Source organism: Phodopus roborovskii, unplaced genomic scaffold (assembly GCF_943737965.1).
Source record: "Phodopus roborovskii unplaced genomic scaffold, PHOROB, whole genome shotgun sequence".
Lineage (NCBI taxonomy): Eukaryota > Metazoa > Chordata > Mammalia > Rodentia > Cricetidae > Phodopus > Phodopus roborovskii.
Genome location: NW_026126514.1, coordinates 24,344,055 through 24,361,809, shown reverse-complemented (window position 1 = coordinate 24,361,809; position 17,755 = coordinate 24,344,055).

Here is a 17,755-nt window from a genome sequence, read left to right as displayed (position 1 = left end):
TTGCACCCCAGGGCTTACTGCTGCCTTATTCACTCTAGCAAAGAATTAGTTGGCCATCTACAGATGAATGGAAAATGAAAATAAAAATTTGATTAAACCGCGGTAGTCGTGCACGCCTTTAATCTCAGCACTTGGAAGGCAGAGGCAGGCAGTCCTCTGTGAATCTGAAGCCAGCCTGGTCTACAATGCAAGTTATAGGACAGCTAGGGTTACACATAGAAACCCTGTCTCGAAAAACCAAAAAAGGGCTACAGAGTGAGTGCCAGGATAGGCTCCAAAGCTACACAGAGAAACCCTGTCTTGACAAAACAAAACAAAACAAAAAAACCAACAACAAAAACAATAAAAAAAAAAAACCTCAATGATAGGCAGAATCTAGTCCCTAGTGTGTATAGTGTGTGTGTGTGTGTGTGTGTGTGTGTGTGTGTGTGTGTGTGTGTGTGTGTATGTACCTGAAGGTGCAGTATTACGTATAGAAAAGAGGTATTGGGGGATGAGGAAGATCTGAAAACAGGCGGTGAGCTATGAAAGAGGCTAGTCCTAACTATCATGGATTTTTCACTCTTGGTAGTAAAATGCATAAAGTATATTCCATGCTGAAAGTATAAAGCCCAATGTGACGGTCCACAGCTTCTGTCCCTAATGACTTCTCTAACTATAGAGACAGGCCCTGTCTCAGAACAGAACAGAGACTACATAGGGGTGTTAGACTTTTGTTCTCTGGGTGGTAGAGACCCATTGAAAGATGAGAAGAACGTGGTGCCGGCTTGCCCCTGAGGATCATTTCTGCAGCTGTTTGTTGGGCTGGAACCCGGAGAAGTTAGAGATGAGAAAGACAGACACCAAGAGGAACCACTAGGGGGGGATATGTAGCTTTCTGCCTCTACATGGTCAGTAGCGGCCCACATAGGACAAAACCCCTGAGGAGGATATGTAAAAACTTGCTCCAAAGCACATCCTTTGGCATAAAGTGATTTCATGTTTAGGGGCATGAAAGACATTATACAAAATCACAGGTGTCTTTTTACTTCCCCAGAATGGCACTATACCAAATTAAAATAATTAACTGGGGGTGGGGTGGGGGCGCCATCTAATAGTCATAGAGGCCCTCCTTTCAAATCTAGTCACATCCAGGAAGGGAGATGGTAAGAAAGACTAGACTGGGTGCAGGTAGGTGGACAGGACCAGAAATTCAAGTGTGATGATGGGAACAGGGACATCAAAAATAGAGCTGAAAGTGGAATGTGGAAGAAAGAAAGGAGAGCCTACCTAGCAGGAGTGTTGTACCCAAAGTAATCAACAATTGTGATGTAAAATGAGCAAGTGATAAAAACAAACAAACAGACAAAAAACAACCTTCTGTTTTCTTCCCCTTGTACATAACTACATAAAACAAAAGTTCCCAGAAACCACTGGTTTCTCTTTCATAAAGAATTTCTTTCTGGGGTACACCCTATCCATATTCATCTTTAGAAATATGATGTCGGTGTCTTGTGTCAAACATATGCAGAGGCTTTATGAGATTGTTTTTTGATAAATGGAATTGATTTAGGCAAAGCTAAATGTTAAAATGCCCGGCTTTTCTGGTTCAATTGCTGCACTACACCTCTGAGACAAGAGCAAAACTTCCCTTAAAAAGTACAGTTTGAATCACCTTTTACATTATATCTTACATTTGGTTTGTTGAGACAGGGTGTCAGTCTGAAGCCCAGGCAGGGCTGCAGCTCAGTAACTCAGCTGACTTCAAACTCCCAGTGATCCTCCTGCTTCAGTCTGACAAGTGCTGATTCTACAGGTGTGTACACCTGGATTTATTTTTAATTTTTTAGTAGGAAAACAAATAAACAAAACTTATCACATGCCTAAGGTGTAGGAGTATCAAACTTCTGAATCTCCCTTTTCCCCTAAGATATATTATGATGCCCAAGGCCAGGAGGTTGAAGGATGCCATGCCAATGGCGACTGCCCTCTTTGCAGTTTGTTTAAAGGGTTAAAGAAGCACCTCCAAGGTTTCGTGGTAACATTGTTAGGCCAATTTCACCGGATGGAAGGAGGCTCAGCTGCCTGCTTAGGGAAGGGTAAGTCATTCTTTCCATTCTCTCAAGGAAAGTGTGAAATAAGAGCCCTGGCTGTCCTCACCTGGTATCACCTCACTGTGGTGAATGGCATAGCAGAAGTTCTAGGTGAAGCCAGTAAACACAGGTGGTCTGGCTGAGGGCAGGGACACTCAAACTCCTCACAACTGGCAGCCTGGGGTTCAGCTTAAGGGTGGAGGAGGCTGCAGGGTGTGAGCTTGCTCTCAAGCACCAAAACAGGTAGGGTAAACAAACAAGGCAGTTTGGTACAGCATGGTTTCCTTCAGCACCGTGAGCTGGACCTTCTCCTCCTCTCTGAGGACTGCTTCCTCTACTCAGATGATAAACCACAGCCTTCCAAACGCACGCATTTAGGAGACTGCCGCCTTTCCCCTTCAGGTCCTTTTTCTTCTGTTGTCTTCGCTTTCTTTCAAACGCAGTGATCACTTCTATGTAAAAATTTCTCCCAAATTGTGTCTGGAGTGTATTTAATCAACAAAACACAACTGGGTCTTAGTGGGATTTAATTTTGTGGGCCCCTTCCCTGCTGCAAAGGAGTCCTCAGAGTAGTTTTTGTTTGTTTTAAAGATTTATCTATTTATTATATATGCAGTGCCCTGTGCTCTGCCTGCATGCATGCCTGAACACCAGAAGAGGGCACCAGATCTCATTACAGATGGTTGTGAGTCACCTTGCTGTTGCTGGGAATTGAATGTAGGACCTTTGGAAGAGCAGTCAATGCTCTTAACCACTGAGCCATCTCTCCAACTTGTTTTTGTTTTTGTGTTTGTTTGTTTATTTGTTTTGTTTTTTATCCTGTCTGTATTGGCTCTGAGGGAAGAGTTTGGGATTGTTGGGGAATCTGGGGCTGTAAGATTCTGAGAAAGCATAGCTAAGAGGCTCTGGTTCACTGTGTGTTAGTAACAAACACCTTTACTTCCAGCACCTGGGAGGCAGAGGCAGGTGGATCTCTCTCTGTGAGTTCGAGGCCAGCCTAGTCTACAGAGCAGGTTCCAGGACAGGCTCCAAAGCAATACAGAAAAACCTTGTCTCCAAAAAAAAAAAAAAAAAAAAAAAAAAAAAAAGGAGAAAATAAAGAAAGGAAGAAAGAAAAGAAAAGAGGCTCTGGTTCTTACTATAGAAGGGCCAGTGGATAGAACTTTCATCTAAAGTGACTCATTATCTTGTCTGTAAAGTTATCACTGTAATAAATAGACCTCCCTCCCAGGGATATTTTATAAAAAAAAGACTCACAAATGTTTTAGGTATATGAAAATCCACAGGTGCCTCATGGGTGGTAAGAACTTCAAGGTTGAGGTGATTAAAAGGAAAAAGCAGGCTATGCTGGGTGCTGGCACACACCTTTAATCCCAGCGCTTGGGAGGCAGAAGCAGGCAGATCTCTCTGAGTTTGAGGACAGCCTGGTCTACAGAGCGAGTTCCAGGACAGCCAAGACTGAGAAACCCTGTCTCAAAAGTAAATAAATAATAAAAACAAACAAACAAACAAACAAAAGGAGGCTAGTAAACTAGGAACGGGAATTGGTAATGTTACAGCCTATAGGAAGTGGGACTCCATGTCAGGCAGACATGGATGACAGGGATGTACACCTGAGTGACTCTGCAGGGGGATGGTGAAAACGAGCTTGTTGAAAGGATGATGGGGAGAGACAGCCAACAACTGTCCTCCAGGGTGTGGCCTTGGAAAGTTACATCAGGCCCAGAAAAAGCAGACACCCTTTGCAAAGGCTACTTGGGGTTCACAACTATCCACAGGTTTACAATACTGCCCCTGGCTTTTGGGGTACCTTTCTGCTGTGGAATAATCCTTTTATACACTGTGAAAATGTGTCGCTCTCATTGGTTTAATAAAGAAATGACTGGCCAATAACTAGGCAGGAAGAGGTTAGGTGGGAATTCCAGGCTGAGAGGACACTGGAAAGGAGAAGGGCAGAGGCACTAGCTAGGTACAGAGGAAGCAGGATGTGTGAAGACGAGGTAACAAGCCATGTAGTAGCCCATACATTAAGTATGGGTTCATTTAAATTGTAAGGGCTAGTTAATAACGAGCCTAAGCTATAGGCTGAGCATTTATAATTAATAATAAGTCTCTGTGTGGTTATTTGGGAGATGACTAATGGGACAGAAACATTTGCAAACACCTTTCTACTGATAAAATCCTCCTTGTGAACCGGAGGGAATGCATGGCCAAGTTTGCAAGAACTGGTTATTGTTATGCAACTGTGGAGGACAGTGCAAAGAATGTAACAGTAATTGTAAATCTTGTTGTCCCACTACTTTAAAATCCCATGATTCCCTGTTCTCTTAGGGTGAAGTTTGAATTCTTTGCTACACATTTAAGGCTATTAAGATTAGTCGCTGGTGGCGGTGTTGCATGCCTTTAATTCCAGCACTTGGGAGGAAGAGAGGCAGGCAGGTCTCTGAGTTTGAGTTCACCCAGGTCTACAAAATGAGTTCCAGGACAGCCATAGCTGTTAGAGAAACCCTGACTCAAAAAAACAAAAGAAAATACAAAAAACAAAAAAAACCAAACAAACAATAAAAACAAGACTTGGCCCGTGCCTTGCTGTTCCACACTTCTGTTCTGTTGCTGTGAAGAGATGCTATGACCATCTTTTGGCTTTTTGAGACTTTTTTTTTTTTTTAAGATTTATTTATTATGCCATGTTCTGCCTGCATATATCCCTGCAGGCCTGAAGAGGGCACCAGATCTCATTACAGATGGTTGTGAGCCACTATGTGGTTGCTGGGAATTGAACTCAAGACCTCTGGAAGAACAGGCAATGCTCTTAACCTCTGAGCCATCTCACCAGCCCGAGACATGGTTTTTTTGTGTAGCGTTAGAGCCTGTCCTGGTACTTGCTCTGTAGACCAGACTGGCCTTGAGCTCACATAGATCTGCCTGCCTCTGCCTCCCAAGTGCTGGGACTAAAGGCATGTGCCACCACTGCCTGGCTGACCACGGTAGCTCTTATAAAGGAAAACATTTCATTGGTGCTTGTGTTAATACCATCTATTGAGAATAAAACTGCTACCACCGTTTAAAGCCAAATTGAAGCAAGCTTTAATTAAATAGTGGCCAAGTGGATGGGCTCTGGCCAGGCATCTATACAGGTTCCTGGGAAATGGCCCAGAATCAAGTATAGCAAGGGCTTAAGAAGGAAAACCCCTAATTCATTGCATTTCCCATCAGCTCCAATCAGGGGCAAGCACGCATCCTGATGTATTTCCTGCCTGTGAACCTCCCATCCCATCTACATGTGATCAAGCACATCTGTGCAGATGGGCCAAACAAACTTGTTTAGGGGAGTAAAAAACATGTGGCTTGTTATCTCCCATAAACAATGGCTTCCAGCATTTCAGCTGTCCTTGGGCAAGGGCTTGCAGATCAGAGGCATTTTTGTTTCATGGCTCTGTAAAGCATGGTAATTAAAACTTAAAATGTAACATTGACTTTCACACTTGCTTACTAATTTCAGATGTTTAGCCCATTATCAGCACCATGGGAAGCATGGTGGCATGTAGGTAGATGCGGTGTTGGAGGAGCTGAGAATTTTACAACCAGATCTACAGGCAACAGGAAGGAGAGAGACTCTGGGCCTGGTATGAGCATTTGAAACCCTAAAGCCCACCTCCTGGGACACGCTTCCTCAACAAGGCCACACCTCTTACCAAGCATTCAAACACGTGAACCTACGGGGCTATTCCTATTCAAACCAGCATAGTGGTTTTCTACTTCCAGTCTAGCAAGTTTTCTCATGGCCTTAACCACACCGAATGCTTACAAGTCTCCTTTCTAGCTGTATATACTCCCTTCCCTCTGCACAGAACCCAATCTCTCAGGCACAGCTCAGACGTCACCTCTTTCATACAGATGGGGTGTGAGTATCCAAGTCATCCTGAGTGATGCACAACACTTTGTTCACTATCCTATTATGACGTCATAGTCACCAAGTAAATATGAACACCACGAGAATGGAGGCTTGTTTCCCAGCTCTCCCCTTTGTGTCTGACACACACTGAGTACTCAGTAACTACTTTTTCTCGTTGTTTACAAAAGATGAATATGGTTTCACACATCTTACTATCTTGTCTCAAACTCCATAGCTATCATTCCATGTGTCTCATTCAGACTTCGCTCTAGGTCCTTGTTTTCAAAGTGTATTTGAATTTTAGAAGGAAAATAAATTTTAGAAAGTATTTAGGTAATATACCTACATGCTTATATACATACATACTTTTTTTTTGAGGGGACGGAGAGATGCCTCAGTGGGTAATTAGCTCAAAGACCCGAGTCCCCAGAACCCACTTAAAATTCCAGAACTGTGGAACAATCCTCCAGTGAGATGGGAGGAGAAACGGAAAAACCAGTTGGAAGCTAGCCTGGACTGCACAGCAACAGCGGAAACAAGACACACCACCTCAAGTAGAAGGCAAGAGCTTCTGGAAGCTGTTCTCCTATCTCCACATCGTGCTACCCTACATGTGCACCCCCCACAATTGATTAATTTTATAAATTAATAGATTTATTAAAATGCTTGAGCCCAGTAGTGGTGCTGGTGCATGCCTTTAATTCCAGCATTCTCTGGGCAGAGGTACGCAGGCTCTGAGTTCAAGGCCAGTCTGCACATCGAGTTCCACAGCAGTAAGGGCTGTTACATAGAGGAATCTTGTCTTGAAAAACAAAACAAAACACACACACACACACACACACACACACACACAAAGAAAAGAGAGAAAAGAAAAGAGAGAAAAACAAAAAATAAGCGACAACAACAAAATGCTTGAGCTAGGCATAGTAGCTCATGCTTGTAATATCAAAACTGGGGGGGGGGGACTGAGACATGACTACAAGCTGGAGGCTAGCCCAAGTTACACAGTGAGTTCCACACCAGCCTGGGCTCTCTAGTGAGACTCCCATCTCTTAAAAAGCCTAGCATCAAAAAACTAAGGTCCAATGAAACGTCAATAAACCACTGAGAATGAGAATTAATTGTTGTCATGCCTTCATGCTTTACTTACCTGAAAGCAGGTTCTGCCCAAGGCGAGAGAACAGTGTGCTCTGATGTCACACCTTATCACTCTCTAGGAGGTGATCTTTAAACCTGGAGTCTAGCTTGTCACCTCATTCCTGGAAGGTCAGCAACACCTCCTGATTTCAATTAGTCCCAGCGTGTCAATGCTGAAAAGGTGGCAGGATGTGTAAGACGTGAAGACGGGCGGAAGATAGGTCACTGGAACATCATCTTTGGAAGACGGAGTTCCCAGGGACCCTGCTAGCAGGTACCAAATAGAGTGATCCTGGGCCCTGCACCTCTTGCTTCCTGTGCTGACAGGAACTCTCCTTCTTGTATACAGTCCCACAATGATAGCACCTGGCATGTTCTGATGTAGCCAAAAGGCCCACCGTGGAAATAAATAGATAACCAAAGCCCTGTTCTTGGATCTCCAAATAAACCTCTCTCATTTAAAGTACCCAGTCTTGGGTATTTTGTTAGAGCAACAGATAACAAAGAAAAACCATTTGTTGTTTTGAAACAAAGGAGTGTTGGTGATCTCCTGACTAGTCTTTCAGTTGTCCCTTGCCAACCAGTTAATATTCGAGTTACATTCACCAAAGAGCTTTCCATTTCAAAAAAGATGGTATTCAAAATATAAACACACATGGAAGAAGTAATATAATATTAAAGCTCAGTGGTTTAATACATATAATTTGTGTTTGGAAGGCTCAGATTCTAAGGAAGGGAAAGGAAACCCAGAGATCACAATATATTACAGTGAGTGATTTTTTTTTCTTCTTTTCCAAACAGAGTTTCTCTATGTAGCCCTGGTTGTCCTAGAGCTTGCTCTGCAGCCTGGGCTGGCTTCGAACTCAAGAGATCTGCCTGCCTCTGCTTCTCGAGTACTGGGATTAAAAGAGTTCACCACCACCTGGCTTAGGCAGAAATTTAAAAGTATCTTAGGCTAGCTTTGAATTCGCTATGTAGCCAAGGGTGACATTGAACTTTTTTTTTCTTTTGTTTGTAATTTTTATGAATGTTGATGTTTCCCCTGCATTTAAATCTGTGCATTGTGTACCTGAAATACCCAGGGAGGCCAGGAGAGGGCACTGGATCCCCCTGGAACAGGAGGTAATGTCCGGTTAGTAGCCCTGTGGTGCTGGGAATTGAACCTGATTCTCTGGAAGAGCAACCAGTGCTCTTAATCTCTGAGCCATCTCTTCAGCCTGACCTTGAACTTCCGATCTTCCTGTCTTTGCTGCCTGAGTGCTGGACTTATATGCATGCACCACCACTGCCAATTTATACCGTTCGGGGCTTGAATATGAGGCTTTCTGCATGCTAGGCAAGCTTTACCAACTGAGCTACAATTTTCTTTTTGGTTTTTCGAGACAGGGTTCCTCTTTGGCTTTGGAAGCTATCCTGGAACTAGCTCTTGAAGACCAGGCTGGCTCGAACTCACAGAGATCTGCCTGCCTCTATCTCCCGAGTTCTGGGACTAAAGGCGTGTGCCACCAACACCCAGCTAATGTTATATTAATTTAATAGCCACCTTTAAATAGTAGTAGAAAATACCTAAAGTCTTAGTTTGCTGTACTTATGTTTCAACGACAGAAAAATGCATGTGTAGCGAAGACGCTGCAGTCAGTAACCTACAGCTGTGTTCCAGGCAGTGTTAGTGCAAGCCTGCAGTCTGCAAACTGAAAGCCAGCAATGCAGTGACATCACATGACACAACACAGACAAGCACGGCCAGCGACACCTCAGACTCTTTACACGTTTGATTTTGAATTAAGAGTTGCTCTCTGCACACTCAGAAATACTTTACTGTTGCTGAGTCTTTTGTAACTCCCCCCCCCCCACATTCATTCACACAGGGCCACACTCCATAGTTGAAGAGGCTGGCGCTTAGACTATGTGACTGGATACGTGTGTTTACTGAGCCTGCTAATGTTGTGAGGCTGTATCACACACAAATAAAATCGATGGGCCCAGTGTTTACAGAAGAAATCTCTCTGGGAGCTAAAGTCTAGAGGAGTGGAAAGCAAACATCCGTATGTTGTCCCTAGGAAAGGAAGATGAACACTGCCAATGATCCTTAGTCATCTGCTGAAGAGTGATTCAGGGACGCTAAGCCATTGGTCGTCTGAACAAAATGATCCCCTCCCCCCCCCCCCCCCCCCCCGCAAGAGTTCCATCTTGGCTCACCTCGTGTCAGATTTTGACCTCATGATCCTCTCATTTTCCATTGAGTATCTGCTCCTAAGACACAATTCTGTCCTAATTATCTCTTTCCACCTCTCTTCCCTTTTCTGGTTTGTGCTCTAGTCTATTTTCAGAGCCTGCACTATTCTGTCAGCTGTCTTTTTATCTCCTTCCTTCTCTGCTTACTGGTATGTTAGCAGGGATGACACTGAGCAAGGGTCAGATGTTAATTAAGCAAATTAAAGCTAAGCAAATCAAAACTTCCCAATATTTGCTTTGGGGTTCATTAGCTACACCAGTAGATATGGTCTTATTTTGATGTGATTTACACAAGCCACCAGGTTGGAACCTCGTTTGCATTCAGATAGCAATGGGAAGAGGGTGCTGTTGAGATACAGAGCAAGGATATTACTCAGTAACAAAGGAGAGGAGTAGACCATGTGCTGGTGGCCACAGCCTGATCTTCATCAAAACACTGAGGACGTGTGTGTGTGTGTGTGTGTGTGTGTGTGTGTGTGTGTGTGGTAGTGGTGGTGAATTTACTACTTCTGAAAACCCAAAACTCAGGACATCATCATATGAATAGTTTTTAGTATATCATATGTGTAAGACACTGGTCAGGGACCAGGAAACATGGAAACTATATGGGTTGGATTCAGATGACTTACAGCCATGAGGAGGAAGGGTGTGCACACTTAAATACATACATGTATTTTAACAGGCCAACAAAAACTGCCAAATAACACACTCAGACTGGTAAATAAATACTATATGGGTAGGGCAATCACATAGCTGGATTTGTCATGTATGCTCCAAGTTGATTGAGGTTTTGGATTGGTATAATCGTGTCCTCTTTAACACCCCAAAAACACTATCTAGGTGATACTATATCATAAGCTTACTGCATGTACAGACGCTACATTTAGGGACTTAGGGTGGAGGGTGATTCTCTGTGGCGAGGGCACATGGTGGAGAGTTTAGAGATGTGGTGAAACTTGAGTCAGTACCTGAAGGAAGAGATGGAGCATAAGCTAGAAGAGAGAAAAAACAGAAGGAGAAGAAAAGAAAAATGTGAGGGACAGGAATATAGCTTTCAGGGAGTCATTAAAAAGTTATGTGTGTGTGTGTGGGGGGGGGAAGCCAGGCGGTGGTGGAGCAAGTCTTTAATCTCAGCTCTTGGGAGGCAGAGGCTGGTGAATCTCAGTGAGTTCATGGCCAGCCTGGTCTACAGAGCAAGTTCCAGAACATTCAGGACTGTTTCAGAGAGGAAACCCTATTGGTCGAAAAACAACAAAACAAAACAAAAAGATATGTAGTGGTCGAGTGGAAGGCTCAGTCAAATGCTTGTAAGAATGAGACCTGAGTTCAACCCTCACAGCCCATGTGAAAACGGCAGGTGTGCTGGCACCCGATTGCAGTTCTAACCCTGAAGAAACATGATCAAGTGGATCCTTGGGGTTCGCTGCACCAGTTTAATCTAATCAGTGAGCTCCAGGTCCGAGAAAGGCCCCACCTTAAAGGAGTAGATTGCATTTCTGAGGACCATCCAAGGCTGTCCTCTACCGCCCCCCCAACACACACATGTATGTATTTGTGCACACATTGCACAAAAAAAAAAAAAAAAAAAAAAAAAAAAAGGAGGAGAAGGAGGAAGACAGAGGAGGAGAAGGCATAGGTTACATTATAGTCTCCCTGAGCGTAAAACAATTAGTGTGACTGTGGACTGTCAGGGCATGATCTGTTGGAATAGCAGTTGAAAATGACTAGCTGGGTGATGGTAGCACATGCCTCAAATCTCAGCACTTGGGAGGGAGGCAGGCAGATCTGTGAGTTCGAGACCAGCTTGGCCTACAGAACAAGTTCCAGGACAGCCAAGGCTACACAGAGGAAACCCTATCTCAAAACAACAAAAACAAACAACAAACAACAACAGCAACAACAATTTTTTTTTAATTTGTGTGCATGTATGAGAGCACATGTGGGTCCATGTGTATGCCAAGGCCCAAGACTACTGTTCGGAATTATCCTTGACCTATATTCCACCTTACTCTTTGAGGCAGGTTCTCCCAGTAAAACCCAGAGCTCACAGGTATGGCTAGTCTTGCTAGTAGTTTGCCATGGTGAGTCTCTGGGGTATCCTCTCTCTACCTTTGGAAGCTGAGAATTACAGCCCCCCCCCCACCATTTTTGTGGATTCTGGATCGGAACTCCCATCCGCATGACTGTGCAAGTGCTTTAACTATTGCCCCATCTCTCCAGAACCAATGTTTTATTTATTATTTATTTTGGCTGGGCGGTGGTGGCACACACCTTTAGTCCTACCACTCGGGAGATAGAGGCAGGCAGATCTCTGTGAGTCCGAGACCAGCCTGGTCTACAAAGCTACACATAGAAACCCTGTCTTAAAAAAAAAAAAAAGATTTATTTTTATTTTATTTGTATGAGTGTTTCGCCTGAATGTATGTAAGTGTGCTTTATGGGTGTGGTACCTGAGGAAGCCATCCAATCCTCCAGAACTGGAGTTACAGTAAGGCAAAAAGTAGGCATGGGGAACAAACCCATGAGGTCCTCTGCCAGGACATCCAGGGCTCTTGCCCTTAACTGCTGAACCATCTCTCCATTTTTATTTCCTATCTTATTTATTCAGTTTTCTTTCTTTTCTTTTTTAAAAAGATTTTCATTTATTATGTATACAGTGTTATGCCTGCATGCTCAAAGATGTCACCAGATCTCATTGTAGGTGGTTGTGAGAAATCATGTGGTTGCTGGGATCTGAATTCAGGACCTCTGGAAGAGCAGCCAATGATCTTAGTCTATGAGCTATCTCTCCAGTCCCCTCCCCCTTTTAAACATGGTCTCACTTTATAGCCCTGTCTGGCCTAGAATTCATTATGTAAATCTGGCTACTTCAACCTCACAGAGATCCACCGGCTTCTACCTCCTATTTACTAGATTTAAGGCATCTGCCACCGTGCCCGGATCATTTTTATTTATACTGTAGCACCAGTGTCCTTTTATATAATTTTTTTAAAAAAATTTATTACCAATGTCCTTTTTAAGGCTCTAAGAATAGTATGTGTTGGGGCTGGAGAGATGGCTCAGCAGTTAAAGAGTGCTTGCTGCTCCTCCAGAGGACCCAGGTTTAATTCCCAGCACCCACATGGCAGCTCACAACTGTCTGTAACTCCATTTCCAGGGGATTTGACACCCTCACATAGACATATACATAGGCAATGCATGCAAAAAATAGTAATAAATCATTTTTTAAAAAGAACAATGTGTGTTAAAAACCCACCACAGTGGCACATTCCTGTAATCCAGTGCCTGGCAAGTTGGAGAGGGACATTTTGAGTTCAAAACCAGCCTGAACTATATAGCAAGATGAAACAAAAACAACAACAAAATCCCCAAAGAACCCATTATGTGCTCGCTACAAGTTGCTAGGGGTAGGCTCTCTTCATCATTAACCTAGTTTCTTGGATGTTCAATTCACAGATTTTTGTGCTATTATGATGCTGATATATGTTTACAGCAATGTTAATAAGCTCATTTATGGGCTGTTTAATCAATCAAGAGTTCTCAAGTAGCAAAACAATGTAACTATATGTAAAACTATAGATTTGTGTATAAATATCCCCCCCAACCCCTGCCCAAAGGAAAGAATTCTTGGTGGAGAGTGTCCCTAGCTTTATCAAATATCCATGGTGTCTGTCACCAGCCATTCATTTTTTTACTTTTTGAGATGGTTTCACAGACCAAGTTGACCTTGATCTGATAGCAACCCTATCCCATCCTCCCAAGTCATGTGCTCACAGCAGGAGCCACCATGCCTGGCAGATCTTGGGAGTTTATAAGTACATCTATGGAACTGTCTGCGCTTTTTGCTTACTGACTCCTTGGAAAGGAGTCTTTCTCTTCCACAACAGAACCAGCTACGGATGGAATCTTCCAAGCTAGTCTCTAATGCTCTTTCCAAGTCTTTACCCCCATCCCACTCATGTCAAGTCTTGCCTTTTGTTGGACAGAATGACATCACGAAGCAGAAAAACAAGGGTGTATGGAAGCCTAACCCTCTGCCCCCTACATCCCTTTCTGCTCTCTTCCTTTGGCATCGAGGACCTCTGCTGACTGCACAGGAATCTCCTACCCAGGTGCTCAGTGTCCAAATTCTGAAAGGGGCCCTTCTTTCTCTCACCAACACTCTGGTACTCCCACAGTAATGAGTCTGCTTTAGGAAGAATGCCATCACTTCCCGCAGGACACCTGGAGGTGAACTATAGAGCTAGTGAGTACGAAGTGAGCATCTAGCTTTTTGTGAGACATCTCCTTTTTGGTTATGTTTCTGCAGACACACTCTCTCTCTCTTGCTGATTATTAATGGTTTTTCTGTATCTTCCTATTGTATTCCCTTTGGAGCCAATCCTCCCTAGTGACTTAATTTAGTTAATGTTCTAATTAGTGCGACTTCCACTCCAGCAGACTTCTGCAGCATTCACATCAGTGCTTTTCCATATGAAAAATCCTATTACCGAGACTCTGAATGGAAGGAAAAAGAAGCAGTCTTTAATGCAAGTGGCGCTACCTCATTTGCTCTCCCCCACCCCCACCCCGGTCTTTTTGCCTCAGCTCTCTTGGCTATCTATCCTGGAGCTTCCTCAGCAGGTGATTTCACCAGCAAAGAATTAGGGCTGAGCTGTGGCACCAAGACTGATGCCTGAATAGGGTCATCTTCTAGTAGGTTCTATCATATCATCACTGCAAATTAAAAATAAAAGACCCATAGCAGGGAAAACACCATCCTAAGAGAGGAAACTAATGTCAATCTCCTGGTAGTGATTTGATTTTTGCTGATGTTCCTATTTCTCTCTCAAATCTTCAAAACGTAACTAGGTATGATTAGGCATATAGTATAATCCGAATTATAGAATACAAGAGCTAAGTGACCCATCATAGACTATTTGACCTGACATTTTAAAGCAGTGGTTCCCTTTGTTTGTTTGTTTTGTTTTGCAAGACAGGGTTTCCTTGTAGCTTTGGAGCCTGTCCTGGAACTTGCTCAGTAGACCAGGCTGGCCTTGAACTCACAGAGATCCACCTTCCTCTGCCTCCCAAATACTGGGTCTAAAGCCATGTGCTGCCACCACCCGGCTAAGGCAGTGGTTCTTAGCTTGACGGCACACTGGAGTCAGGTGGAGAGCTCCCAAACACTTGGTATGGGGGTCTTTCCACAAGGGACTCTGATTTCACTGGTATGGGATTCAGCACAGGATGTTGGAGATTTTTAAAAGCTACTATAGCTGTAGACAGGTTGGGGACCACTGCTCTAAACATCCACAGAACCAAGCATCAGCCACTGTGAACATCATCATAATACTGTCAAAAGACAGTAGAGGGCAGAGTTGACTTAAATTTATGTAGAGATAAATTGTCCTTGATAGGACATAGCATCTAGCCAATAAAGTATTCTTCATGTTATACTGAGTGGTTGTTTTTTTTTTGTCACAAATATTTCATTTATGACTAAAGCCAACTCACTCTCTATATACAAGAATTTACCAGGGAGCCTCTGGGTGGCAGCTGATGGGCAAGGCCACTATATATTATATCATACAACCAAGAGTTGCAAGGCAACACTTAAAAATTATGCAGGAATAGCAGGGGGCAGACCAGGAGGGCCTTGGGCAAAAGGTTTATATGGTCACACTGTGGTCACCTGTAACATGGCTTTTATTGAATATTAAACTCTCCAGGATAATCTTTCTGTATGCCCACCTATCACTGTTCACCACCATACCAGACACTATGAGCCATAGAGAAGAAACTTAAGACAGATTTTTAAGTTAACATTACATAAGCCAACTGAGAAAGTTGGTTCAGGACTTTACTCATAAATAAAAGGTAAAAATTTTCATTAAAAAGCTTTCAGAGAGCAGGATAAGACGCATACTAAATTAATAAAGATACTGCTGCATATAGAGGCTATCTTTGCCATATACTGCTTTGTTTTTATGTCCTGCCATGATCAGTGCTTAGTACCCAGTGCCAGTAGACAGCCTGAATCTTAGAGATTCTCCTTGTAGGCATAGCTTCTTCTATGAGTGCTTTCTCTAACCCTACACGGTGTTGCAACCACATGTCACAAGTTTTGAATGACAGTTACAGGAATGGCTATATTTAACTGTCACTGACAGAATCTCTCTCTCTCTCTCTCTCTCTCTCTCTCTGTGTGTGTGTGCATGCAGGGACCTGCACATGTGCACAAATATATACATGTGCATGGAGGCCAGAGAGGGTGTTGAAAACCTTACAGCTGTTGTTAGAAGCATGTGTGAGCTGTGGTACACAGATGCTGGGTTTCAAACTCTGGTCCACATGACTGAGCAACAAAAATTCTTAACCACCGAGGCATCTCTCCAGCTCCCACTTGGAGCCCTTTTGAAAAAGTTAATAACATACCATGACATGTCCCCTTTTTAGTGATTATAAAACTACACCCCCATTTAAATTAACATTGCTTTGTGAGTGTACATGTACCCTAATTGGTTTTAAAGGGAACTTGTGTAGATCAATTCAATTTAGTAAAGTTCATCGGTGCATAAGAAAACAAAATTGATCCACAAGTCAGGCATCTCTACAGGCCAGAGAAGGTTCTAAGAATCCAGCCAACGCTGTTAGCCGGCAAGTACAGGGAAAAAATGCAAGTGAGGCATAGAAAACAACTTACTGGTACAGCTTGGTCACTCAGCCAATCCACTGCTTAGTTTAACTGATGTATTCTTTCCAAGGCTTCCTGCACCCAGCCAAAGCTGTTTTGCTATGATTAACATTGGTTAGAATGCTGGACCCTGTACAGATATCCACCCCAAGGTTATAGGTTCCCACATATTGAATTTAACATCATTTTAACTAATTTTTATTGCATTTTTCCACTTAGAAGAATACTGACATTGCTTATACTATAGTTTTTCATCATATATTCTTAGTATAGGTGTGAAGTACTGAAAGCTCGATCAATCTGGAAGGTCCCCAGAGTCTAGGGAGGTCAATGTCATGATTTTGTGGCTGAGAAATTTAGGCACCAAGAGCTTAAGGGAAGGCAGGGCCTTTTGAGTCTTCATCTACTGTCTTTTGAGCTTACTCTGAATCTGACTATAAAATGCTATTAAATGATAAGTATTGCTGAGTTTCCTTTCTTATCCCTATACCAAAAGGTTGAACTTTAAAAGTTAACTCTTTCCCAAGGTCATTTGTCTCTGAAGCTTTGTTTTTATTTATGGGATAAAGAATTGTAGTCTTTGGGATGCCAGCAGGAAATCTACTTATTTCTGCAAGTACTTGGTGGAGGAGAAAGGCAGTCAAGAAGACAGGCCAGTAACTGGTCAGTGGTAGAATACCAATGCTTATTTAGAGCTTCCAAACCTTCCAAGAGAAGGGTCACAGCTTTCAATTGTTTTGTCTGGAAGGTGTGGTGCTGGGTGCTGAGTGATGCACAGTTAGACAATTTCGATGGTGGTGGGAAGAGTTGTTTACTGTGCACATATTTACAGATGGAAGTTTCTGTTCTACCGAGTCCCACAGCCCCTTAGTCCCAAATAAATACACAGAGGCTTATATTAATTATAAACTGTTTGGCCGATGGTTCAGGCCTCTTATTGGTTAGCTCTCTCTTAATTATTAACCCAATTCTATTAAACTATGTATTGCCACGAGGCTGTGGCTTACCCATAATGCTCTGGCATGTTACTCATATGTCGTCTCCCTGGCAGCTGCTCCCTGACTTCCTTTTCCCTCATTTTCCTAGTCTGGTGGTCCTGCCATTCTTCCTGCAATTATTCATCAACCAATAAGAGAAACATATTCACAGCATACAGAAGGACACCCCCCATCACATGCTCAGCATAATTTGGGGCTAAATTTTTCAATGAGCTATTATTAACTTCAAGTAGGAGACTATAATATGGAGCCTCTAAATGAGGCATCATGAGAACCTGTTAATTTAAGACTCTAGTCTCATGTGACACAACATCTGTAATCCTGGGAGCTGAGACAGGAAGACTACTGTGAGTTCCAGGTCAGTCTCGATGACATAGTGAAATTGTATCTCCAAAAAAAAAAAAAAAAAAAAAAAAAAAGAAAGAAAGAAAGAAAGAAAGAAAGAAAAAAAGAAAGGAAGAAAAGCGAATAGCTCTAATAAGCATGAGATTTGGAGTTTGTGTTGCCTTTGGGAACTTACTTAAACTCTAAGATTCTTGACACAAAAGTGAAGATAGTAATAGCAATTTATTTCATGAAAGCAAATAAAAACATTTGAAGAGCCAGGCGGTGGTGGCACATGCCCTTAATCCTAGAACTTGGGAGGCAGAGACGGGTAGATCTCTGAGTTCTCGGCCAGCCTGTTCTACAAAGCTTCACAAACCCTGAATAAAAAAAAAAAAAAAAAAAAAAAAAAAACCAG